Below are 5,068 nucleotides of genomic sequence, written 5' to 3'. Positions count from 1 at the left end.
AGGAACTCACTCTCCTGTTCCTTAAACTGGTCTGAATGCACATAGGAGGGAAATTCATTGTCCTGGTTTGAGGTAAAACAGAACTAATTTTCTGTTCAGTAATTTGACTTTTTTTTAGCTGGGCCTCGTCTAACTGACTAAATTTTTAAATCAACAGCATATTGTTCAGAAACTGTTCACTCTCACAGTGATAAGACTGATTATACCAAGGAATGGTGTGCAGAGAGGCCCTTGCTTATACTCATTGCTATAACAACCAAGGTCAGGTAACTTCGCTATTTGCCCCATTGGAGGGTCAGAAGCAGAAAAGTGTAGAGGGGTCACACCTGCAGGGAGGAGTGGACAGGACAGGTGACCCAAAACTGATCAATAGGGTACTCCATCCCATCTGCGTCATGCTCAGTATACAAGCTGAGGGATCAAAGGGTCAACTCTCTTTCTTCAGTGGCTGACGTCCAAGGACAACCCTGTCTGTTCATCTGCCTTTGATACCAATCCAAGCATTCCTGACTCCAGATCCGGAATCCAGTTCCTGTCCATCACCGAGTCCAGTCTGGAACTTTTCCCTGTGCCTGCTGGTGACTTGATCATCACCTGGGAGCTTGATAAGGTTTTGTATATACTGTATACTTTTCCTTTTAAAAAAAAATTCTTATTATTATTTATCAATTCATTCTTTATTAATATTTTCATTAGAGTAGTTTAGTTTTTTCTAAGCTCATAAATCTCTTTATCTCTTCCTCTCCTCTCTTTTTCTTAGAAGGGGGAGGGAGGGGCCATCTGTCATTCTGATTGGTCAATCCAGCCAGAACCATGACAATTATGTCTCACAGGCAAGTGGGACATAGACCCTCTGCTGCCATCCTCAACATGGTCTTTGCAAGATGGGTTGCTGTGCCCATGACCAGAGTGCCAGTCCAAGCACAAACTGTTAGGCCCCAAGCTTGGGGGGTACCAGGTTGGTGTCCTGCCTGTCCCCACTCTTCAAAGAAGGAGCCAGGCTGGACAGAGGTGCCTGACCCACAGCTAGAAGCAGAGAAGGGCTGTTCTCACTGCGCTCTGCAGGGATGGGTGGGGAGGTAGAGCCAGGGGACATGTCAAGGTTGCAAGTGGCCAGCACAGCTCTGCAGAAGAAAGGTGGGGGCTGGAGGAGCAGAAGAAGCTGACCCAGGCGTGTCTCACCCTGCAGGGTGCAATACCAGGGCACCCATTTGGCATTAATATCTCTGTTGCACAAAAAGTGATGTGTTGCTTTAGGACCATCTCCAGCCTGCCTCTGAGGAAGGACAGAAGGGTGCTGCGGGGATTCTGGAGCTGACTGTGGGCATGGAAGTTTATCCTCCCCATGGACCCATGTCCTTTGGTGCTGCTGAACTTTTCCTCTCAGATAGGAGTCCCTGAGCTCTGCTCTGCTGGACAAATCACCCCTATGAAGATGTGCACCCCCTGTGCTCCTTCTGGCCACGCACCCTACTCCTCCCTCATTCCTTGGTACTCAGCTTCTCCAGCTGCCTCTTCCCATGCAATGGCCTCTCAATCTCCCTAAGCACCACACACTTACGGCACAACAAAGAGACTATTCATTATGTCCAAGGAAAACGATGCTCTGCTGCTGAGCTCCATCTGATGCTCTTCTCTGGGGCTCCCTGAGAGGTTTCACAACTTCATTTAACTCCAGCTTTCCAGGTTCACTCACTGTGCTGCTTCTGGAAACAATCTCTTGCCCTGTTGCTTTCTGCTTTGGCTAGAGAGAAGCAGAGAAAGGAAGAGCAGGAGGGGAACATTTAATAATAATATGTTCCTGGTTTTTATGTGTGCTCGTGGAAGAGTCTGCCTCTGCTGCAGCAGCCTATTTCTGGGAAAAGCCAGCCCAGACAAGTCTTCTTGCAGACAACCACAACACACCTGGCTAGACTCAATGCACCTCCTTCCAGTTCTGCCCCGGCCATGCCTGTCTTTCAAGCACTGGGCCCTTCTCCAGCTCTCGGGTGCTGCAGAAATAGGTGGCTGTGTCTGCAGCTGATGGTGAGAGCACTTCCAGCAACAGCTGGTTCCTGGAAGGGTCTGCAGAGCTGCTGACTCGGGTCTGGAAGGATGAAGAAATGTGCTGGAGTCCCGTGAAAGGATACAGCAACGCTATATGCTGCAGGTCTCTGCCGGGAGTCTGATGGACCCAATCCCAGGCATAGCTGCTGTAAGTGATGGGTACACCAGAGATGTGGCAGGTAAGCTTGAGAGATTCTGAGACCTTCCCTACAATGGGGCCAGAGGCCTCCATCTGCACCTGAGAAAGGGCACCTGCAACCCCAGGAGACAAGGATGAACAGGCAGCGATAGCTCAAGATGATGAACTTGGGAGAATCCAGCAAAGGGCCATGCAGATGATAAAGGCACTGGAGCATCTCCATCATCTGCTGTGAGAGGTGGAACAGTTTACCCCGCAGAAACGAAGGCTTGTGGAGGATCTCTTAAACGTACAGAAATACCTGAAGAGAGGTGCAAAGAAGACTCTGCCAGGCTTTCCTCAGTGCTTCACACAGAAAGGACAAGGGCCAATGGGCACAAATGAAACCACAGGTGAGTTCCTCTGAACAGCAGAAAACACTTTTTCCATTTGAGAGTAAGTGAGCACTGGCACAGATTGCCCAGGCAGCTTGTGGAGCCTCCATACCTGGAGATATTCAAAAGCTGTCTGCACACAGGCCTTAGCAACTGGCTCCATGTGGCCTTGCTTCAGTAGGCACATCACACCAGATGACTTCTGAAGGATGCAAAGTTCTTCATGGAACATCACATTCTTTCAACACCCCTATCCATTTAGTCAGGACGGGCAATGAACTCATGGACATGTGATCCCACATGGGCAGAGCAGCTCCTGCTCACCTCTCCCCAGCTCCTCCCTGCCCACACATCTATTCTCAGGTTTCCCACAGCTCTGGACCACTGACAGTACCCAGTCATGAGGAGATCCCTCTCTCTCTGACCCCAAGCACAGCTCACTCACTGACACATCCCTAAGATGGGCTGTGACTTCCCTGAACATGTAGGAGGAGAGAGCAGGAGGGGAGGAAGCTGATGTTGATCAGGCACAACCCAAGCGTCTCTCACTGTGGTCCCTGCAGGGCGCAGTAATAGAGCCCACTGTCCCCCAGCTCCAGCCCAGTGATCATCAGGGTCCCAGAGCTCTTGTCAGCCTGGCAGGAAAACCTCTTGAGGACAAAAGGGCCATGTGACTGTAGGAGCCTCCCTGGCTCTTGCTCTGCAGAAAATACTGCAGGGGGCCACCGTGACGATGCTGATATCAGGCCACATAAAGATAGGAGGTGTTGGAACTCTAAGTGCATCGCAAGGTCCCAGAAGTCCCTGCTTGCCACCACCCTGCAGACCTCGTCGTTTGGATCTCAACACCCTGAAATGTACCTGAAACAAAAGCAGAACTCTTCCCCCACTGCTCTGCTCTCACTGGCACAAGGAAATGGCCCATGAGACATTCCTGTCACTGCAGCCCAAGGCTTTTTGGTGTCCCAAGGAAAAGCAGAGACGAGCTACAAGCTGGCAGAGTGGCCAGGCTGGTTGGGTGGCAGAAACACACTGAAACTCCTCCACGGAATAAAACATTGAATTCGGTACTCAGGAGATGAAAACTGGCAGTGCAAGGAAAAGAGCTCTTGTGGAAAGGCCAGAACCTTCTGTGGATGGTCCCAGTTGTCATTAAAAGAATCCAGAGGTGTCCCTGTAATCGCTTGATAGTGCAACCTTAACGGGCCCCAGCAGGTTCCTGTCAAAGCTCAGCTGCATTTCCTGTCTCCGTGCGAACAGCACAGAAGTAGCGGGCAGAGTCCCGGGGGCTCAGGGAGCGCAGAGACAGAGACGATTCGGAGCGGGAATCGCCCCGGAATGCCGTGGCTCGACCCTCCACTGACTGCCCGAACAGTGTAAATGAGGAATCATAGCTGATAACAGCCACCCACTCGAGACTGCCACCGGGAGCCTCACGGTACCACCGAAAATACTGATTCTCGACGGTGAAGCCGGATCCGCGGCAGGAGAGGTGCACGGAGCCGCACACCAGCCCGCTCCTGCCCGCCCCGACGCCTCGGGACCTCGCCGGGGCAGCGACCACGCCTCTGCCCGCCCCCAACACACCCGACCCGACCCGGCCCGGCCCCCCGCTGCCGCGGCGCCTTCGGGCCAGGAGAAGGGCGGGCGCGGGCAGGGACGCGGGGCAGGGACGCGGGGCAGGGACGCGGGGCAGGGCCGGCGCCACAGGAGGAGCGCGGCGCCCCGGCACACCAAGGCTCCTGGCCCTGGGCTGCCAGCGCGGCTCCGGCGCTGTCCCGCCTTCTCGCCCTGCCCAGCCCTGCCCAAGGGCGTCTGAGCCTCGGCCAGGCCCACCGCGCTCCGGCCCCAACCCCCAGCTCCAGCGCCAGGGCCAGGCTCTCGTCCCGCGTTATCCCCTCGCAGGACCCAGGCCCCGCACCCCCAGCCCGCCCTGGCTTCACTGCCAACCCTTTTCCCGCAGGGACCAGACACGCAGAGGACTGTGCTGCCATCCAGAGGAACCTCGACAGGCTGGAGAAGTGGGCTGACAGGAACCCCATGCAGTTCTATAAGGGGAAGAGCAAAGTCCCGTACCTGGGAAGAAATACCTCCCTGCCAGGCTGGGGGCTGCCCAGCAGGGAAGCGCATTCTCAGAAAAGGACCCAGTGGTTGTTGCGGACAATCTCACTAGAAATGTGCCGTTCAAGCAAAGGAGGGTAATGTTTTCCTGGGATGCACTAGAGAAAGTATTGCCAGTAGGTCAGGGTGAGCGAGCAGTGGCACCGGTTGCCCAGAGGGCATTGTTGGTTCTCACTGCTTGGAGATGTTTCAAAGCTGTCTGGAGATGGTCCTGGGCAAGTGCCTCTGGGTGGCCCTGCTTGAGCAGAGGGTCGGGATGCCCTCCTGAGGTGCCTCCAAATTCAGCCTGTCTTGGATTCTGTGAAACACTCACAGGCACATTCTGGTCTTTGCAGGTGACATGTGCCAGAGCAAAGGGGAAAACTGAAACTTGGACTTTGGTACTCCC

This window comes from Calidris pugnax, unplaced genomic scaffold, assembly GCF_001431845.1.
Source record: "Calidris pugnax isolate Ruff unplaced genomic scaffold, ASM143184v1 scaffold627, whole genome shotgun sequence".
Lineage (NCBI taxonomy): Eukaryota > Metazoa > Chordata > Aves > Charadriiformes > Scolopacidae > Calidris > Calidris pugnax.
Note: the sequence above shows the minus strand (reverse complement) of the source record.